Here is a 6,962-nt window from a genome sequence, read left to right as displayed (position 1 = left end):
CCTTTTCTGAGGAGAAGGGGAGGGGGAAAGGTAGAAGAGGTGGGAAGGTAGGGATGGAAGGGTGGGTCCCAAAGGAGAGGAGGAAGAGGGCTGTGATCGAATTGTAGAATGAATACATGAAGAAATTTATTTAAAACAAATAAAAATGTAAAAAAAAACTTTTTAAAAAAAGAAATGTAAAACTACAAAAAAGGTGAAGACCAAGTACAAATGCGGAATTAATATTTGCTATTGAAAGCCGGGAGTGGTGGTGCACGCTTGTAACCCCAGCAGTCTGGGAGGCAGAGGCAGGTGGATCTCTGTGAGTTTGAAGGCAGCCTGATCTACAAAAAGAGTCCAGGAGAGCCAACGCTACAAAGAGAAACCCTGCCTCAAAAAACAAATAAGCAAAACAACAAACAAACCAACCCCCCCCAAAGAAACTTGTTATTGAAATTATTCTGAATTATTTTCCCTTTGTTGTGTTGATAAAGAGCAACCCTAAGAAAAAATAATTTACTTTTAGATAACACCAAACAATAACAAAGGAAAAGCAATCCTCCTGCTGGTTGCCTAACAGTACTTTTCCTAGTGAGATGACTGTATGTTTGTGCATATTAATGCTTCTTTTTTCCAAAGGCTTGATATTCTTGTCTATGTTTTTCAGCACTAGGTTTTGTGTCTCTTTCACAGTCAAGGGTAATGTTTGCTTAAATCACATTTTGGCAGGCCAGTATCCTGTAATAGTCACCATAACCCCAGGCCACTCAGGCCAAAAGACAGAAAGAAAACAGAAACCAAGAAAAACAAACAAAAACAACAACAGAAACCCATCCCAAACCCACCCATCCAACAAAGATAACTCAGAAATCAGAATCTAAACCCATAATAACCACAAAACCTAAGTGGCTAAAGGTCAGTGTAAGAACACAGTCAACAAGAGTCAGTGCAGTATGGCTCCACCAGAATTCAGCTATCCTACTACAACAAGCACTGATATCCTAATCACAAGAAAATAGCCTTAAATTCAATCTTCCAAAGATGATAGAGGCCTTTTAAGAGGAAATGAATAAATCTCTTAAGGAAATAATGGAAAATACAATCAATCAGTGTAGAGGAATTTTAATTCAGCAACATGCTGCACTGCCAAGGGATCACATCTAAAGACTTTCTAGGTCTCTGAGAAACAGCTGGAATGCAGACACACTCTGGGTTACAGTCCGATCTGGATGTAACCCAGACACACTCTGAGTACAAACCTCTAATTCCAAACAGTGGAAGTAAGATTACTTCATGGAATGATGTAGCAGTGACGTTTGAAAGTGACATCTAATTGAGAGACAGACAAAGTGATGAGTTAGAGAAAGATTTGACAGAATGAGTTAGTGATAGGTATGCTCAACTCTCATGGGTACAGCACAGGAAAGAGAGGAATCTTAAGCATAGCAGGGAGAGATAAAAAGGAAGTGGTAGAGGAGGAGAAGAGGAAGAAGAAGAGGAGGCAGAGGAGGAGGAAGGTGTGTGGCAGTTTTACCAGGACAGTTTTACAGAGACAGGATGCAGTAAGAATGAGCCAGAGAATGAGAAGAAGCTAGAAGGTTAGACATATTGCAAGAGTTAGGTTGATTCCAAGCAGAGCAGTTCAGAATCAGTCAGCTTGAAGAGGAGATTGGGTCAGAACAGCTGACTTGAAGCAGCCAGCCAGAGTTCAGGAAGAGCTAGAAAGGCTGAGTTTATTCAACAGTAAGTCACAGATGCTGTAACATTCTAGCTTAGGTTAGCAGATGGAGGCTGGAAGCTGAAGCCTTCAAGGTTCAGGTTACAAAAGACTAGACTGCATGAACACTAGAAGCTTCCATGCCTAGACTAGGGATATCTAGGACAGAGAAAGAAATGCTCTGGGCTCAGCCCAAGCCATGTATATGCACATCTCTTTTCCTCATCAGAGGAAATAAAAACAACACTTTACAAATCAGGTGAGGAAACGAATAAAACTGTTCAAGACCTGAAAACAGAAAGAGAAGCAATAAAGAAAACACCAACTGAGGGAATCTGGAGATGGAAAATCTAGGTAAAAGAACAAAATCTAGAAAGTTAAGCATCACTAACAGAATACAAGAGATGAAAGAGAGACTCTCTGGTGTAAAAGATAGGAGAGAAAAAAAGCTATATTGGTCAAAGAAAATGTTAATTCTAAAATATTTCTAAGACAAAACATCCAGGAAATTTGGGACACTATGAAAACACCAAACCTAAGAATAATACAAGTAGAAAGAAAACAAAAAGGTTCCCATCTCCAAGGTTCAGAAAATATTTTCAACAAAATCATAGAAGAAAATTTTCCCAATGTAAAGGAAGAGATGATTATAAGTATTCAAAAAACTTATACAACACCAAATAGATTGTACCAAAGAAGAAAAGCCCCATACCAAATAATAATCAAAATAATTAATGTACAGAACAAAGAAAAAAATAAAAAGCAAGTAACATATAAATGCTGACTGTCGTATTAGAATTATATACAACTTCTCAATAGAGACTCTAAAAGCCAGAAGGGCCTGGGCACGTCTTATGGTTTCTAAGACACCACAGATGCCAGCCCAGACTACTATACCAAGCAAAGCAGAGCACGGAAAGAGAAAATAAAAGCAAAACTTTCAATCGCCATAGATGAAGGAAAAAATTATTTCATGACAAAACCAAATTTAAACCATTTTCTTGTCTATATGTTTGTTTGTTTGAGACAGGCTTTCACTGTGTATCCCTTGATGTCCTAGAATTTGCTCTATAGACTAGTCTGGCCTTGAATTCATAAAGATCAGCCTGCCTCTGCCTCCCAAGTGCTGTGATTAAAGACCTGTATCACCACTGCCTGGCTACAAATGCAAATTAAAAAAAAAATATATGCACTAATCCAGCCCTACAGAAGATACTAGAAGGAACACTATCACCAAAGGAGGTTAACTGCATCCAAGAAAACACAGGAAATACAAAAGCAAAAAGAAAAACAGAAGAAGGGACGTAATTTGTCAAAGTTACAAAATACTTAATCTTCAATGACAGGGACTGGATGGCCATACGAGCACTCTATTGGTAACTTCCTAGACTGACGGAAACTTTATTTCAGGAATGCACCTGTGCACCTCCCGCTGGGGATGGCGTGAGTATTTCAGCTGTTGTGTGAAGACCAAGACTCGCTTGTTCTCGGCAACTTCTTCCACATGGCCACAGTCGATGGCTTGCTTTCCTGACCGGCCCGCTGGCATAGGCTAACAATATTGAAAAAAAAAAAAAAGTGTTTGATGCAAGAATCATAATCGTTAAGCATTGAGTCTGGTTCCAATTTTAACCCCAAACATTATTTTGAACAAATCATTGTCTCTGGGTTGGATCTCAGTTTAGTACAGCGGGTGTTTTAAGTTATATGGTATTTAATGTTCTAAAATCTGAAATTCTTACTCATTTCAACACCATTTTGTTGTTGTTGTTTATAACTTGTCCTGGTTTGGAGAGACGACGGGACAGACCTGTTAACTCAGGATTCTTAGGACAGTAAGTCACTTTAAGCTTTGTTTCGTGTTCCCCCTCCATGTGACTTTACACCACCTAGTGGTTCAAAGATAGAATAGCAGCTCCTGCTTGAAGTGGTGACCAGATTTCTTTACTGTTTGAACATTTTACGCGGGCACATAATGTGTTTTGATTAAATCTACTCCCTGTTCTTTCTATTCCCTTTTCTCAGTTTCCTCCACTCCACCACCTTTGTATCCCACCTTCATGCATTTTTTTTTTTTTTAAACTCATGGAGTCCACCTAGGGCTGCTTGTATGTGTATGGAGGTATGGCCGTCTACTGGAGCGTGGGCAGCATCTCAGGGCCTGAATTTTTCAGGAAAACCGAATCTGCCTAACTTAGCAGGCATGAATCTGCCTCTCCTGGCCAATGTCCCTTCAGCTGGGGTGGGACCTCATGATTCCTTCCTCTATCCATGATGGGAATTTGTCTAGCTTGGTTTTGAGTGTGTCTTGTATGTGCAGCCTTGCTTCTGTGAGTTCACGTGTGCAATTGCGCTGTCACGTCTGCCAGATAATGTTTTCTGACAGACACGTACTGACTTTTGCTCTTACATCCTTTCTGCTCCTGTCCAACGCTGATGCCTCGGCTTCGGAAGGAGAGCTGAGCGCTCCACAGTCTTTTATTTTCTGCATGTTGACTAGTTGTAGATCTCTAAATTAATTCTCATTGACCAAAAAAAAAAAAAAAAAAAAAAGTTTCTCTAATGTGGAGTGAGAGAAGCACTAATCTATGGGTACAAAGAACTAGACCAGCTTATTACTGCATCCATTTAGGAGAATTAATGGTGTTAGATTCTCCTTTAGGGCGCGTGTCCTAGGCCGCCACAGGTCTTTGCCCCGTTAACCTTACCGAGGAGGAGTTTCACTTTGTGGAGTGATCCTTAAATCCGAGGAGGAAGTGTTTGGTTACTCTAACAAACGGTGCCACTGCTGCGCTTGCAGGCACACTTCTCCCTCATTTAATGCAGCCTGTTCCACGAGCTTCTCTCCTGACTTCCCTAGGTGTCGGGAAGTCGTGACCTGGGAGTTGTAAGATGAAATAAACCCTTTCCTCCCAAGATGCCTTTTGCTCAAGGTGTTTGTCACAGCATTAGAAAGCAAACTAAGACAGGCGCTATCAGAGATGACGGTCATTTTTTTGGTTTTTTGTTTTGTTTTGTTTTGTTTCTTTCTTTTTTTCTTTTCTTTTCTTTTTTTGGTCATTCTTATATAAGTTTCCCATCTTTGTCTGGCTTGTAGAATAGTATTACAGGTTATTAATTATAGGTATTCTCTAGCTAGTACTCTAAAACTAACATTAAAGCCACAGGTTTCCTTCAATCACTGTTTCCCCTGTATCTCATCAATGCTCATGAGCTGCATTTTCATCTTCTTTTGAATAAAAAGATTTTTTTATTTATTTTTGAATAAAAATACTTACATTGTGTGTGCACATGCGCTTGAGCCCTCACATATGTACATGTGGACCAGGGTCCTGTGTTAAGATGAGAGGACAGCTTTGGGGGTCTGGTTCTCACTTTTTACCTTGTTGAGATGGGTCGTCTCTGTTGCGCTGTAGTGATAGGCGTGCTGGTATCACAGATGTGTGCCCTGCACCTGACTGTTCCCATGGATTCCTGAGACTGTATTCAGATTATTCAACCGAGACACCTAGAGCCTTTACCCACTGAGCCACCTGCCTGAGTCTGTTTTTATTAAAAAAAAAAATATGTTGCCCAATTTCTAAAATATTCTGAAATTTTTTCAGTTAACTTTTTGGTAATATTTCCACTGTAATTTGAGAACAATGTGTATTTGCTAAGTAAAGACACATTACAAATGATTATAAATTTTTAAAGTTGAAAGTGACAAATTGGCCAACAGTCAACCTACTTTTTAAAAAAATTCATTGTTTGGACATTACCTCAGTCGCTGTTCCGTGTTTATCCCTGCACTTCTTGGCGGCAGGGTAGCTTTTGGATAAAAGGTTTTGTGGGTGGGTTGTTGTTTCCCTCCCTCCACTAGTCCTGCCTACCTAGGAGGTGGTCGCTTCAGTCTACATGGCCCCTCCCCCCTCCTAACTCTAGTTAGGAGTCTCAACTAGAGTCACACCCATATCCTCCCAAGAACCTACCCTGTTGCAGGCCTTCAGCTTGTCAAAGAGAAGACCCCCCACCTCAGTTTCCCTTTTAGGTCCAATCCTCTCACCCCCCCCACCTATGTTCTCCCCACATATGATTCCTGCTCATGTTTCACTCCCCATTCCATCTCCTGCCTAGTTCACTCTCTTCATCCACTTTGGTTGTCTATTTTTATTTCTGGTTGAATATTTAGGGTCGCTCATGTATACTATCATATCATCTGTGAATAGTGATACTTTGACTTCTTCCTTTTTGATTTGTATCCCCTTGATCTCCTTTAGTTGTCTTATTGCTCTAGCTAGGGACTTGAAGTACTATGTTGAAAAGATAAGGAGAGAGTGGGCAGCCTTGCCTTGCCCCTGACTTCAGGGTGATTGATTTAAGTTTCTCTCCATTGAGTTAGATGTTGGCAATAGGCTTGCTGTATATTGGCTGTACTATGTCTAGGTATGTGCCTTGTATCCTTAATCTCTCCAAGACTTCAAACATGAATGAGTGTTGGATTTGTCAAATGCTTTTTCGGCATCTAAGGAGATGATCATGTGGTTTTTCTCCATCAATTTTTTTATATGGTGGATTACATTGATGGATTTCTGTATATTGAACCATCCTTGCATGCCTGGAATGAAGCCTACTTGGTCATGGTGGATGATATCTTTTATGTGTTCTTGGATTTGGTTTGCGAGCATTTTATTGAATAATTTTGTATCAATGTTCATAAGAAAGACAGGTCTGAAATGTCCTTTTTTGAGGGGGGCTCTTTGTGTGGTTTATGTATCAAGGAGACTGTGGCTTCATAGAATGAGTTTCGTAAAGTTCCTTCTGTTTCTATTTTGTGGATTAGTTTGAAGAGAATTGGAGTTACTCTTCTCTGAAGGCCTGGTAGAATTCTGCACTGAAACCATCTGCCCCATCTGGGCTTCTTTTGGAAGAGAGACTTTTGATGACTGCTTCTGTTTCCTTGGTGGATATAGGACTATTCAATCTTTTTACTATCTTGATTTAATTTTGGTAAGTGGAATCTACCAAGAAAATTGTCCATTTCATTTAGATTTTCAAATTTTGTGGTGTATAGGTTTTTGTAGTAAAACCTAATGATTGTTTGGATTTCCTCAGTGTCTGTTGTTATGTCCCCCTTTTTGTTTCTGATTTTGCTGATTTGGACAGTTTCTCTCTGTCTTTTAGTTAGATTGACTAAGGGCTTGTCTATCTTGTTGATTTTTCTCAAAGAACCAGCTCTTGGTTTCATTGATTCTTCGAATTGTTTTATTTCTTTCTAATTTATTGA

The sequence above is a fragment of the Meriones unguiculatus genome, chromosome 20 (assembly GCF_030254825.1).
Source record: "Meriones unguiculatus strain TT.TT164.6M chromosome 20, Bangor_MerUng_6.1, whole genome shotgun sequence".
Taxonomy (NCBI): domain Eukaryota; kingdom Metazoa; phylum Chordata; class Mammalia; order Rodentia; family Muridae; genus Meriones; species Meriones unguiculatus.
Note: the sequence above shows the minus strand (reverse complement) of the source record.